This window comes from Cibotium barometz, chromosome 41 (assembly GCF_041138505.1).
Source record: "Cibotium barometz isolate CiBa-2024 chromosome 41, ASM4113850v1, whole genome shotgun sequence".
In the NCBI taxonomy this organism is placed as follows: domain Eukaryota; kingdom Viridiplantae; phylum Streptophyta; class Polypodiopsida; order Cyatheales; family Cibotiaceae; genus Cibotium; species Cibotium barometz.
The window spans coordinates 37,476,412-37,492,527 of record NC_141086.1 but is presented as its reverse complement, the minus strand read 5'-3'; positions in this window follow the sequence as shown (position 1 = coordinate 37,492,527).

Below are 16,116 nucleotides of genomic sequence, written 5' to 3'. Positions count from 1 at the left end.
ATCATCGACGGTAATAGGTGGCTCCCTTCAATGTTACGTTTTCTTTATTCTGTAGGCTTATAATCCAAGCTCTTATTATTAAGCCTTTGAACACTCAAACCCTTACAAAGCTTTCATTATTAAGCCTTTGAATACTCAAACCCTTATAGCAAGTAGACTTTTTTTTAAAATCAAAGCAAGTGGACCTCTTCTTCATATTATCAAAGCCTGATAGAGGGTTTTTTTTTCACACGCCTAATATACCTCGCAGACATCCTTATATCTTCTCGATCGTGATCTCGGCAACACCAATCAAATCATCATTTTTGAAGAGGGTAATTCACAAGTTTAATTCATCGGTGCTCAAGTAACTTCCACTCTTGGTTTTCAATTTTCTTCATCAAGCGACAATTCGTTTGCAACACAACTCTGACATGGATAGCCCATTGCCCGATGCTACTATGGAACAACAAATTTATTTGTTGCAACAATAACTTCAAGATGCTGAACGCCAATTACAAGACCATGACAAGCAACTGCGGGACACGGACGTTGAGGATGACCGAATTGCTAAAATTTTACGAGCCGCATTCGACGCCTAACAAACCCGCAAAGAACAAAAGATAAGTCGTCGCTCCTTTACTTTTTCTTGCTTTGTTGGTCGCAAAGATGGAAAAACTATTTTGTCATGGTTGAGTCGATTTGCTAACTATTTTGTCGAGGGAATTTTTTTTTAGCGTGACAAAATTAAGTGCACCACCAACCACATGAATGATAAAGCTGCTTTATGGTGGAACGTTCTCCACAATAGCATTGATCGCCCTATCACTTCGGCCTCGTTCCAAGAGAAGGTCAAACAATCATTCTTACCACCTCAGTTTCATCTTCACGCGCGCTGCACATGGTCAAATTTCTCATGCATTAAAGGTAAAAACACGAGTCAATATACTGATCGTTTTTGGTAATGCCTCTTACTCCTTCGCATGCTCAAAGATGTGCATGAAGATTCACTTCAACGCAAATACGAAGATGGTGTTCCACATGGTATACAAGCAAAAATCAACACTTAGAAGCCCTCTTTGCTCTAGGAAGCAATTTCTTTCACTCGACCAGAGAAAGAGTTTCAATCTATTGCCCAAATGGTTCGCTCTTCTCAAAAGGGTACTCAAAATCGACACCACAAGCGGCTACTCAAAATTGACAATCGTCTTGGGTAACAAACAATCATAACTTTCGTAAACCTTTTGTTACTCCACACACTGACACTTTTAACAACACTAGTGTACCCACTTTTCTAAATAAAAATGTATCTAATGTGGCTAATTCCAAGCCAAATGATGTAAATTCAAAACCCCAGCTTAGCCACAATAGCGTGCATGTACCACATGCTGATTCACAACACAAATATCCCATCTTTTGTTATGAATGCCATAAACTAGGCCATAAACAGTCTCAATGCCCTGCTAAGCTTCCAAAGGACAACCCTTTATCGACAAAACTCCACTATGTTGAAGAGGATAGTGCTATTAACAATCTCAATTTCGCTCCAGATTGGAGTGAAGATGCTCTTCAATTCGATGTGAACAACAACACGAAATCTATTGATCCAAGTATGCCTCCCTCACTATATGCTTTATTATGAATGAAAGGTCATATAAATGGTTATGAAGTATGTGTTTTACACGATGATGGTAGTTCACATGACTTCATCTCTAAAAAACTTGTTAAGAAACTCCAACTTGAAACTTCTCCTTATGTTTATAAAGTTAAATCTTCTTTTCAAGGAACTAGGTACAATGTCACACGTGAAATAAAAGATCTCAAAATTTCTATTGGTTCTTATTATAAGGAAAAACGAATTTTTCTTATTGTACCTCTACACTCCACTGATGTCATTCTTGGTATGCCATTTAGACACCAACATAATCCATAGATTGATTATCATACACACACTATGTCTTTCAATTTCAATAATCAATATCTCTCTTTATCTAGTCATTCTTCTCTTGAAATGTTTCCACTTATCTCTCACACACAAGCACGTTGTGCATTAAGGAAACGTGAGAAAGCGTACAAGATTTATGTTAATGAAGTGGAAAAGAAAGAATCTTCTCTCTCACCACAAAAACAAAATTTTCTTGCTTTATTTAATGATTGTTTTGTGGATGACTATCCTCCTCCCCATCTACCCCCTTCTCGTGGTGACTTAGACCATAAGGTATAACTTCTTCCAGGCATTCAATCACCTCACAAAGTACCATATAGACATAGCCCTTTGCACCAACAAGAAGTGCAATGTCAAGTAGTTGAATTGCTTGACAAAGGTCTCATTCACTCTAGTAGTTCCCCATTTGGTGCCCTTGTCTTGCTTGTGTAGAAAAAGAATAAAACCTTTAGGATGTGCATAGACTATAGAGCACTAAATATAGTGACTATTAAGAACTGCTACCCAATCCCTAGAATTGATGACCTATTAGATAAATTGAAAGGTGCAAGTGTATTTAGTAAAATTGACTTAAAGTCTGGGTATCATCAAATCTGCATGGATCCTGCTGATATCTTCAAGACTGCTTTCTTGTATACAATCAGGACATTATGAGTTCATTGTCATTCCCTTTGGTCTCATTAATGCTCCTACCACATTTGCATTCATGAGATGATTAAAAAATTTATAGATTATCAAAGCTTTGTAATTGTTTTCTTTGATGATATTCGTGTTTACAGTCACTCTAAAGAAGAAGACAAGGATCACTTAAGTATTGTCTTTGATTTGTTAAGGGAAAATTAATTATATGCTAACCTTGACAAATTTTCTTTCTTTCAAACTAAGATGGAATATCTAGGCCATATTGTATTGGCCGATGGTATTTGAGTAGACCCTAAGAAAGTCTAGACCATTCACTCACGAGACTGGCCTATTCCTAAAAACACCCATGAAGTTAGATCTTTTCTTGGTCAAGTAGGTTTTTATCGCAAATTTGTAAAGACTCTTCCATTGACTATCTTGCTTTGCAAGAAGTTAGTTTTTCAATGGGGTGACAGTCAACAGAAGACCTCAAAACTTTGAAGTACTTATTGACCCATGCACCTGTCCTACAACTACTAGACTTTGACCGTCCTTTCTTTCTAGTTGTCACAGATGCTAGTCGATCTGGCATAAGCACAGTTCTCATGCAAGATGACCATCCCATATCTTATGAGAGCCGCAAGCTCAAACCTAATGAAGCCAAGTATAGTATCTATGTGACAAGGAACTTTTAGCTATTGTCCATGCCCTCAAATATATGAAAGCATTATCTCATGGGATCTGAGGTATCAATAAAGACAAATCAACAGGCTATCAAGCACTAGTTGACCCAATCTTTAATATCAGATCGGCACATCCAATAGGCTTCTTTTATCCAAAATTTTCATCCTATGATCCAATATCAATCAAGCTGCATTAATGTAGTTGCAGATGCTCTAAGTTGCAGACCTCTTGATGATAATCAAAGTTTTACAATTCTAATTCATTTGATGAGCTTAAACATGCTTATTTGAATAATGTCTGCTATTCAAGTGCAATCTTTTGATGCCATGATTAACTCATATACTAATGATCCTGATTTTTTGCCTGCATGGAATGCCATACATGCTAACAATTCTTTGCAACTAAATGATTACTCTGATGATGCAAATGGATTTTTGTTCTTTCAAAAGAGACTTTGCATCACTTCACCATTTAGAGAACTAGCCATAACTGAGATGCATGCTCCTGCATATATGGGACATAGAGGAATTCAATCCACATTAACTGCATGTAAAGAATATTTCTTGTGGCCAAACATGAAACATGACATTGCAAAATTTATGTCTGAATGTATTGTTTATCAAAGAATTAAACGCCATCATGGTAAATCTTTTGGCCTTTTAATGCCCCTACCTATTCCCAAAGGTCCATGGGAAGAAATTTCAATGGACTTTATTACTAGTTTTCCGACTATGTCCTCTCATAATGACATGATATGGACCATAATTGATAGATTTAGCAAGTAAGCATACTTTGTACCTTGCAAGAAGACCATGTCTGCCCCTCAAGCTGCTAAGCTATTCATTAAGACTATCTTTCCTCACCATGGCTTTCCAAAGTTATTCTCTCTAACCGAGATGGCCGCTTTTGCAATCATTTTTGGGTTGCTTTATTCAAGAACTTAGGTTCTAAAATGGACTTTACATCCGCTTTCCATCCAGAAAGCAATGGCCAAACTAAAGCTACCAACAACAACACTATTATGGATTTCTTAGATCCTATACTATTGATCGACCTTTGCAAAATTATAGTATTTGATGGTGTGGTTGCGAAGGCTTGTGGTGTAGGTTCTTTCAACCTCGAGGGTGCCCTTCATAGAAGACTTTAGTTTCTAGTAGATTTGTTAGGATCTATCAGAGTGTGCGTAGTTGCTAGAGTGAAGCTAAGGTTTAGGTCCATTGCTTGAGTCTCTTTGCCTTAAGAGATTGGGGTATAAACTACGAGGAAGGGTTTCTTGTAGAAGCCTTGAGCTTCTAGCATCTGAATAGGGATCTAGTGGGGCTCAGGTTGTGGGTAAAACTCTATTACTTGAGGCTCCCACTTGGGTAGGCTTCTGGCTAAATGGTGGGTTGCTAAGTCTTTGCTTAAGCATCATATATTCCTTGGCTAGCCAAGGTACTCTTGGGTATCCACTCCTTCTTGTGGTGACCTCCATGAAAGGTTGTTAAGATTGAGACTTGGTGACCTCCCTTGGCTAGCCAAGGTACTCTTGGGTATCCACTCCTTCTAGGTGACCTCCCTGAATTGTTGTTAAGGTTGAGGCTTGGGAGGTGGGCCTTCATCTCTACTGGCAAGGTTTTATAAAAAAGGTTTGCCAGGGTAACCGACATAGTGAGGTGAGAGCAGTGTCAATGTAGAAAAGTTACATGAGATCGTGGCCTAGAAATAGAAGACGAGGCTTAGGATGTTGAAAGGTCTAGGGTGACCTCATCTACTAAAGTTACAGTGGCCAAGTTAGGCCACAGACCTTTTGTTGCTCGCTTGCTCTCCTTTCCTTTCAAGCCAAAAAGAATAATGTGTTCATTTTTTAGATTATACTTCGTATTAATCTCTAACTACTTCACTAAAGCTAACTCATAAAACAAATGAAAGGAACTCGAGTGGTGATATTCTTGCTCACACCTTTGGTGCAATTTTCACTTCTTTCATTTGGATATATCCTTTACCCAAAAGGCTCCTCACTTGGAAAATTTAACCTACTAGGTGGTTTTAGATACATAGACGATGTAACTTGGAAAGTGTCTAGAGCTCATCCCCATCTTTCATCCTTATTTGGTCATATATACCTAGATTTGAGATCTATCTTGGAGAACAACTTAGCTCCCTAGAACTCATCAAGTAGATCATCAATCCTAGGTATGGCGTAGTGGTTTTTGATGGGTAAGCTTGTTAAGATCTCTATAATCAATGCACGTCCTATATGTACCATCCTTCTTCTTGACTAATATCATTGGAGATGCAAATAGAGATTGACTTGGTTACACAAATCCCATGTCCATGTGCTCTTACACTTTCTTGGAAACCTCTTCTCTCTTAAACTTAGAGAGTCTATAGGGTGGCTTGTCAACCGGTTCAGCATTTGGCTCAAGTTCAACCACATGGTAACACCCCTCTTTAGTGGAAAACACTAAGGGAGTTGAAATACATCCTTATAATCCTTTAAAAGTTAAGCCATCTCTTTGTCAAGGGCTATCCACTCTTATTTTCAACATCCTTTATGAGTTGCAACATGTATATGGAGCTCAAATTCTTCATTTTCATCTTCAAGTTCTTAGGAGTGATGAGGGATAGTTTTGATAAACCAATGCCATTAAGAGTCACGAGCTATCCAACCTCATATACATGTGACCAAGGCCCAATGAAATCTCACCCAAAGTGCTCATCCCAACATCAAATCAATAGGCCCTAATTCCAACATTTGGCTCAAGTTCAATTGCATGGTCAACACCTGTTAGATATCTGTAACACCACTACGGGCGTTACCACGAGAGGGGATGGCCTCTGGCTCACCACCCAGCCATAGAGGAAGAATGAGGATGGCCCCTTATCCCCCAGGCTATATAGTGTGTGGCCTGCCGTCCACACTAGCCTGGCCGCCCATGACTCTGCATGGGCGTCCTCTCCCACTGAACCCCGGACGTGGCCATCCGGTCTGCCGTCGGTCTCACAGGCATTACAGCCTACGTGACATTACCCCCCCCTTAAGAAGAGTTTTCGTCCTCGAAAACAAACTGGGGAAACCTTTTGGAAATTGCACTACGGCGTTCCCAGGTTGCCACCTCCTCATCCCTATCTGTCCATTTAACAAGTACCTCCTGGTACACTTTATGTCGGGTTTGTCTGTCACGATACTGTAGAATCTTTTTAGGTTCATGTGGTATCTTTGGTGGCTCTATCAAGTCCACCAAAATCTCTGGAGAAACTGCGTTCTCTAACCCGTGAACTGATTTCTTCAGTTTACTGACATGGAAGACAGGATGAACTTGAGAACTCTCTGATAACTCAAGTTTATATGCTACGTCCCCAATCTTCTTAAGGATTTTAAAAGGACCACAATATCTCGGAGAAAGTTTATCACACTTTCCCGTTTTCATGGTTTCTGACTGCGCAGGAACCTTGAGGAATACAAAGTCACCTTCTGCAAAGGTCACCTTTCTTCGTCCTTTATCCGCATAAGTTTTAGCGCGATCCTGAGCGCTACGAATGCTCTCTCGTGCGGCTCTGAGCATATCATTCATATCTTCAAGGAAATCCTTGACAGATTGAATCTTCTCATTTTCTAGGCCTACAGCCATCGGAGATCTCGGTTGGAATCCATACATTAACATGAATGGTGTAAATCCAGTCGCTGAGTGTTTGGAGTTGTTATAGGCAAACTCCAATAAGGGCAAGTACTCTTCCCAATTAGATTGCTTCTTATTAACATAAGAACGCAACATATCCTCTAGAATTTGGTTAACTCTTTCAGTTTGACCATCAGACTCCGGATGATCTGCCGTACTCATACTCAGAGTAGTATCCAACTTTTTGAAGATTTCCCTCTGAAAATGACTATTGAACTTTCTATCTCTATCCGACACTATATCTGCGGGCAGGCCACATAGCTTGTAGAGATGTTCAATAAAGAGTTTTGCCAACTCTGGCGTTTTTACAGTTTTCTTCGTGGCAATAAACTTTGCCATTTTAGTTAACCTGTCCACTACCACCCACATCGAGTCATTCCCTTGACTCATCTTGGGTAAACCGGTAATGAAATCCATGGAAATGCTTTCCCATTTCCCTTGAGGAATCTCCAGCGGATGGAGTAGTCCTCCAACCTTAAGACGTTCATGTTTATTGACCTGGCACTTACTGCATTTCAGCACATAAGTCTGGACGTCCTTAAACAAACTAGGCCAATAAAACTGTCTTTTTACTAGTGCACAGGTCTTCTGAATCCCAGGATGACCCGCACTTGGACTATCATGACTTTCTTTAAGAATTTGGGCCCGAAAGTCACCAATAGTTAGTACACATACTCTACCCTTGTAAAGTAAGTACCCGTCGTCAATGGAGTAATTAGCATATTTCTCCCACGTGTCCGGTCGAGCTCGACCGCCGCTACGGGCAATCCGACGTGCCATTACAGGCTACGTGACATTACCCCCCCTCTTTCTAAAGAGTTTTCGTCCTCGAAAACAAACTGGGGAAGTCATTGGTAAGCAAATGTCTAGTAGTACTCACGCAAGCCGTGATTTGGTATTTCAACCAAAACCCCAAGGCAAATTTCATGCCTTGATTTTGCAACATGTCATTAGCACAGAAGCTAATGTACTGGAGAGCACTCTAGTAGCGCAAGTTCTTAGACTATGCTACTAGATATTTGTAGACTACGCTACCATGTTGCATCACCAACTTGTTAAAACTTCTCCTTGGAAAGCTCTACGGCCATATGAGAAATAAACTAGAGCCAATCTAATCATGCATCACAAGGATTAGTTCCAAAGCTGAGAGATACTTTCTCTCTTAGAGTAACATCTTTGCACAAGCATATGCTCTAGAATCTTGTTGAGTTTCTAACTACCATCAATCTACGGATGGTTAAACTCCACTCTAACTCAGAGTAAATGTAAGTTTTGAAAATTTCCCTTCAAATATAACAATCAAACTTCCTATCTCTTATGCCATACTATATCTGCGGGCAGACCATATAGTATGTGGAGATGTTTGATAAAGATTCTTGCACCACTACGGGTGTCTGGAGTTACATCCAATCACTTACAACTCTTTGTTGCTATTACCAGACACATCCCTTCAAGTATTGTCTGGACTCACACAACTATTCGAGTTTATGTGATATTTGAGGATATCCCTCCTTTCCCTCAAGAAAGGTTTTTGTCCTCAAAAACTCTACTCTCAAGCGGACTACGCGCTAGTGTCATAGGTCCAAGAACAAATCTAGACCGTATTTAATATCATATGTTATATTCTTGAGTCCTTCCAAGAAACTTTTAAACATCTTGCAACGAAGATGTGGTATAGTGTCTACGCACATATGGTGGTACTATTGATAAACTGCTTTGCAACAGATCAGTGGTTCCACACTTGTAACAAAGTGCTTCATTGTTGCACATTATTACCCTTCATAAGCGGTTACACACTTATGAATCATTTGGGTGGGTCGTACCATCTATCAAGAAAAATTCCAAACTACTAATAACCACATTATCAATCCACAGATAATGACTGAGCTTGCTGCGAAGCCATAGGTTGCTAGATAATTGATGGTAATTACACAAGCCCAATGTCTCATTACATCATACATTCAATATAAATGCAAACATCACAGTACTTCGTGATGATGAACTTAGGAATTTCATCCTATCCCTGTTTGGTGTTTGGTATGAAGTATAACTATGAGAACATTATTTGCTGCCTCCTCATTATAGCGGCAAAGCTACCTACCCATCACAGGTGGCAATTTATCAAGCTATAACTGATGACAAGCAAATAAATGAGTACTCTTGTAAGAACTTCATAACCATATCTCACACCAAACTCATAATCACTACGGATTAAATGCCAGGGCTTGCAAAATTGAATGTTGTCTGATAGGTAGAGGGGATCATCAAACTACGGATGACCTTGACAACTCACTAGGACTAGTGATGTGTAACTTTTAAGTTACTCCACTCTCCTTGCTTATTCCATACCATCGAACAAATCGGTCCCTCGATTTGAGCAACATCAACATATTTATGAGTACCTCGATACTCATGGATTGTGGTTCGGTAATTTAAAATGTTGATCTAGAGTATCTTCCACTCGAGGATCTTAATTTTATTAGCAGCTATGTATTAGTAGTGAGTAACTACGTACCCACTATCATCACACTAGTAGCTCCATAGTAGTCTGTGAGTAACTCCGTACTCAATGGCGTACCTTCCCCGAGTGGGAGTACCATATACAACCATCTATAACAAGATGCTTAAGTCACTTGCTGCTAAGAAGTGACTACACAAATTGACCCCTCCATTGCACATTGCAGTACAATCTCTGGTATTACAACATGAATTTTTGGACGTCCTTATCATAGAGGTCAACTTAAAAACCAGTGCATAGGTCTTGTGGAGTCTCAGCTGACCTAACCACACCACTGGTGACTTCCTACAAAAAATGTGGCGCCGAAGTCACCACCTATGTACTTTAACTCCGTAAAGTACATGGTCTTCATTTATCATCTATGGAAAGTTGTAAAACATTCCTGCGATGGATTTTTATCACCCTAAAATTATTGTGCACTATTTTAGTGTGAAGAGCTTTTTTCCTGGGTACCATGGTTCACCCCAAGCTCATCTGTTGCTAAATTCTCTGATTTAACAAAAGATATGTCTGCCTCCGAACACTCCAGTTCAGCCCCAGACTTTGAGTTTACTTCTTAACACTCCGGTTAAGTCAAAACTCACCAGATATAGTAGGATTTACCACTAAGCTCTCCGGCTTAGCCTCCTATCCTAACTCAGCCCGAGTTTATGTACACTACATATGTCGGATCCGATACTAACAACAACCAGGCTCGTCTGGAGTGAGATACTACTCACTATTGCCATGTAAAACCTTATTAAATCCTAGAAATGCTCCACTCATTCCCCAGGGGTCATACGACTTATAGGGTTTACACGCACATGAACTTTGTAAGCAAAATAGCCTGTCATCATGCAATATTACAATTGCTTATGTAGGAAAGTAATATATTTCCCAAATTCATATGGTAGCAACTAAAATGTGCTCACAATCGCACACTTATGTTGAACATAGGCAAGACTACACTTGCAAAATGCTATAGGGCGTCCCCCATGCATGAAACTGTCCAACCAAACTAGTCTTACTGCTAACCTCTAGATTTAGATCACTTCGAAACTAAATCACTCTGTTAGCACTAGTACACCATCATGGTCTTGCTACCTAGAGCTTCTCCGAACTCTGTAATTGGGTTTTATCCCAACTTATGGCTATATTTGGTAATTTTCAAAGTTCAAATTTTATCTTGCACACTTTATCACTACTGACAAGTGTACATACAGACCTGCCAAAGAGTCAAGTTACATGCACAAGCCTTGGCGTCCCATTCCACCAAGACTACAATCGATTCCGTGAGAATTTGATGTCCCATACCATCAAATTACCACCAAACCAATTGATGTGACATATAAAAAGGCTCTTTCCCCCCTCGAAAGATCACCACAAACTCTCGAGCAGTGGGATGTCGACGCATGGCAATAAAAAGAAGAGAAAACCATGCTAGTAAGTTTAAGAACAGTTCTCTTCGTCGATCAACTTCTATAAGGGCATTGAGCATTACATCTCAAGACTATACCCCTTCAGATTTACCTTTGATTTCTACAAATCAATCCTAAATCTGCTATTATTATCTAGGCGTATGCTAATCCCTCAGATTAGTACTCCTAGATAAACCATTCAATTGAGTACTGCTAGCAGCACTGCTAGCCCCTTTATCCCAAGTAATACACACCTTAGGGATTACTTTTACAAGGCAATCTACGTGACTAAATCAAACTAGTCACTACTCTCTAGGCCCAAGTAGTGACACTATTTTGTTACTACCAACAAGGGTCAGCTTGCCTCTACGGGCCAAGGCTCTCTTGTTGCTACAAACAGTAAGCAACTTGTTTGGACACAAGGCATAACCACATCAAGACTACGCTTGTACATGGTTCTCATTTGCCAAAGTTTATCACAATCTTTTAGCAACTGTTAAAAGATTGTGAAGGGTTATGAGCACTACGGCTCAATTAGGCTTACCTTGATTTCTCGTGATAAGCACTTCGTCTAATTTGGGCACAACTGACGCCATTGCCGGTCCTCTTAGCCCAAGTAAAACACACCACAGTTTTAGATTTACACTATAGCCAAACTACGTGACTTTGATGGTCAATACTAAGTCTATGCTCAGCTTAAATTTAGTCTCTCTGAACCAAATGTGTGATCACCACATGTGCTACCCTCAATTCACTTCGAACTAGGACCAAGTCACTCCGGACTAGACCTGAGTGGTGACAGTGCAGAGAAGGTGTGTCTACAGAAGAACACATTTGTTTGTCACTACAAAACAAACACAAATTTGTCCGAACAAAAACTTTAACTCTAGCAAGACGACATTCGCAAAAGTGGAAATTGAAATCTGGCGAGGCTACGCTCCCAGAGTCTTCATAACAAAAATAAAAATGATCGAGAGGCTGTGCCTTGCAGGGATTATCCCTCCTCCCCATCCGAGAGAGAGGATTTGTTTGAATTTAGTTCATTTTTAATTTCATTAGAAATGAATAATGAAATATATATTAAAAAAATATTTTTTTTCTCCTCTCGCTGGTGGCCGCTGATGGCTGGCCGCCCCTGGCTGGCCTCCGCCGCCTGGTTGGCCTGGCCGCCTGGCTGGCCACGCAGGCCGAGTCTCACAGGCAAAGGGTCAGCAAGTCGCCCCCCCTCTACACACGTCGCATTTCAGCAACGGGCCTGGGCTGGCCTTCGCCCCCCCCCACACACAAGCTTCAACGAATCTCTTCCGCAGACAGTGGGGCTGGTGTCTGCCCCCCCCACACACAAGCATTAACGAAGTCTTTGGCAGACAATTTCAACGCAGAGAAAAAAAAACAAAACAAAAATTGCTTACCTGCGTTGCTGTGTGTGACGGGGAGAGAGAGAGAGAGAGAGAGAGAGAGAGAGAGAGAGAGAGAGAGAGAGAGAGAGAGAGAGAGAGAGAGAGAGAGAGAGAGAGAGAGAGAGAGAGAGAGAGAGAGAGAGAGAGAGAGAGAGTTCTTCCCTTCCAAATGTCTTGGCCGCCTCCCTCCACACACTCCATTGTGGAGATAAGGGTGAGAAGATGAATGGTTGAAAACCATCGCGCGCGGACTCTGACGACCCCATCGAACCACGCTCTGATACCAGTGTTAGATATCCATAACGCCACTACGGGCGTTACCACGAGAGGGGACAGCCTCTGGCTCACCACCCAGCCATAGAGGAAGAATGAGGATTGCCCTTCATCCCCCAGGCTATATAGTGTGTGGCCTGCCGTCCACACTAGCCTGGCCGCCCATGACTCCGCATGGGCGTCCTCTCCCACTGAACCCCGGACATGGCCATCCGGTCTGTCGTCGGTTCACAGGCATTACAGCCTACGTGACAACACCCCTCTTTGGTGGAAAACACTTAAGGAGCTGAAATAAATCCTTATACTTCTCCAAAAGTTGAGCCATTTGAGCCATCTCTTTCAAGGGCTATCCACTCTTATTTTTAGCATCCTATATATGGAGCCCAAATTCTTTGTTTCCCTCTTCAAGTGCTTGGGAATAACGAGGGATAGCTTTGATGAACCAATGCCATTGAGAGTCACAAGCTGTCCAACCTCATATACATGTGACCAAGACCCAATGAAATCTCAAACAAAGTGCTCATCCCAATATCAAATCAATAGTCTCTAATTCCAACATTATGAGATTAGTTTGCAAAGAGTATTCAAGTGTCAGGACTATAGTAGTTGAAGAGCAATACATAGAAGCAACTTCATTGTCCCCGTATGTGAAAGATCTATGGGTTGTGATCTCAAGTTTTGGATAGATTTGGAGTTGACAAAGTTATGTGTGCTCCTTGAATCCACCAAAATGTGAGCCACACTTCCATTCATATTGCCTTGAAGCATGAAGGTAGTGTCTCCCTTACATTCTGTAAGCAAATCATGTGATATAGCACATATATGGGCTGATTTGCCACCCAAATCAAATGGAAATGGTTTTCCATAGAATGATTTGCCACCCATATATGGGTTGATTTGCCACCCATATATGGGCTGATTTGCCACCCAAATCAAATGGAAATGGTTTTCCATAGAATGAGACTCTTTCACCACCTTCTCATGGTAATCCACATAAGCATCCTCCACACATCATCATTTTCAACTATATCATTCTCATCCATAAAATAATCATGTTCACATTTGTCTTCTTGCCCTTGCATACATGCTCTTTACTCCACTTTTCCCCACAAGTAATGCATAACCCTTTACTCATCAATTCTTGAATCTTTGAAGAATCCAATTGCCTTGACTTGTTTGAGAGTATGTGTAGGCCATTTGACATAGGAAAAGTGTTTCTTTGGGCCATCAATTTGAGCATAAGAGTTACCAATCCTTGGTTGTCTGATCTTTTGCCATAGGAGAAGTGTTTCTTTGGGCCATCAATTTGAGCATAAGAGTTACCAATCCTTGGTTGTCCGTGTTAAAATATACAAGTGAATAGGGTGTGTGCGGGAACAAGCCCTTGGCTAGAGGCTATAAAAGAGAATTTGTAAATGTGAGAGAACCTGTGAAAAGGTGAGAAGAATCTACTGGGAGAGAATAAAGGGTAGCATGAGAAGATTTAGGAAGTGTGGAGATATTCTCGGAGAGGTGGAGAGAATCAAGCAAAAGAGGTGGAGTGAATCAAGGAAAAATCAGTGGGATGTAAACTCTATAAAGTGAGGCATTAGCCTAATGAGAATTTGCTGGTTAATGATGTTGATTCTAGCATTTGATCCACCATAGCTCATCACATTGCTGTAATTTTAACAGTCCGGTCCCATACATTGTGCAAATTTGGGTATGGAAGATGATTGTGTGGGAAACGAACTCTTCCCATTTTTCCATGTGGTAGTGGACGGATGGCTTTTGGAAGCTCTTGTTAGCACTAAAATTTGTTGAGGCCTCTTGGACTCATATAACTCTACAAGCCTCATTGCTTCCTTTAAAGAGGGTGGTGTTTGAGCTGATACATCCGCTTTGATAAGAGGATCTAATCCATAAATGATATTTCTCAATGTCATGCCTTCCTTAAGCCATTCCACATACATGGAAAGCTTTATGAAGCTCTTGATGTAGTCTTTTACCATTTCCCCTTTTTGTTCAACCTCATACCATTGTTCCATGTACCTTTCAAGATTGCAAATTTGGAGGCATCGATATGAACATGAAAAATTTCATCCTAATTAGGTGGTCTTAAAATAGGTACAGTAGCCAGTGCTTTTTTCAGTTCATAATATGCATGCTGACATTCCTTAGTTCATTCAAAGACTATAAGTAATTGATATAATGGGTGAGCTATCTCATTGTAAAATGTAATGAATCTATGATAATACCCTATATAGGTAGAAGTAGCATTTGTGTTTGAGCTCATGTTAAGACCTTGAGAGATACAATTACCTATTTGGACTGCACACTTATAATTTTGAGTCTTGTGGTAGGATTGCTAGAAGTGTACACTTCATTATTTATTCTATAAGGACAATACTTAAAGAGATGATCTATTCCACATTTTATACAACTTGCACTAGGGTTCATCACCACATTTTGTACAGGTTGTTAGCTCATTGAGGCCAACTTGTGGGGGCATTCAACCACACAATGAGGACCTTGGTAGTGGTAGCATTCCCTTCCTTTCCACCATGTCGCGGTTTGAAACATAGGCACTAGTTTTCCTCCTTGCATAATGTAATATTTAGAAGTGATCTCTAGAACTTCATGAGGGTAATCAACATTCATTTTAATTCCCTAGAGTAGTCTTTGTCATCTGACAAATCCTTAATAATAACTTCCCTACTCAGGCAAGAGAAAAAAATTCACACTTATTGCTCATAGTTAGCAATAACATTATTCTAATTAAGAATGATGTTTTGCACATTGATTCAAGAATTTCAAGGCATGGTGGTAAGACTCTTGACATTGCCCTTCTTGTATAGTTATTTGACATCTTCCACCACCATGGGGTGTTTCATGAGGCAACAATGTAGCAACAATGGGAGTACGGCCACCAGCTTCCCTTATGTTATCAATAGTAGGCTCTATGGTTGTATCATGATTAGGAAAAATTACATTTCTAACGTAGTCCACAAATGATGGGTCTATAAGCGTGGCATCAACTTATTCTTGTGGTTTGTTTATGGCTTCACCCCCTAGGTTTGTTATAGCTATATGTGTGATTGTGTCTATACCCACTTAAGACTCTTCAAGAATAGGCTCCAGAGATGGCATCCCTTCCTTTATAGCCTAGGATAATGCTGACGCATCAAGCCAAGCTATTTAATCCCTTTTAAAACTAGATTATACTCTTTATGCGTTGTCTTGTCGGGTTAATTTTGCCCATCTCTCAGCTAATTCTCTCCTGAGATCCAGTTTAAAGCTCTCTTGCTTAAGGGCATATAGCTATAATTGCCCCCCTCACAATTTATTCTCTAGGTCCAATCTCTTTAGTGGTAGGGATGAACATCCTCCCTGGCCTCTCTTAGCATTTGCAACATGTCTTCAGATCCTAGGTTTGAGTTAGGAGGCAGATGACAAGCCTCTAGCCTCCTAAAAATGTTACAGTGGTGGTAGGAGGTTCTAGTTATACACACTAGCCTCGTTTCATGTTTTTCTCTCTTGATTCCCATTGTTTGGCCTATGTCAGTTGAACTAGCATCCTTGTGTACTTTATTTAGAAATCCAATCATACCTCTTGCTATTTCAAAGAAGTTGCAGATCTAGCTGGAGAAGAGGTTAC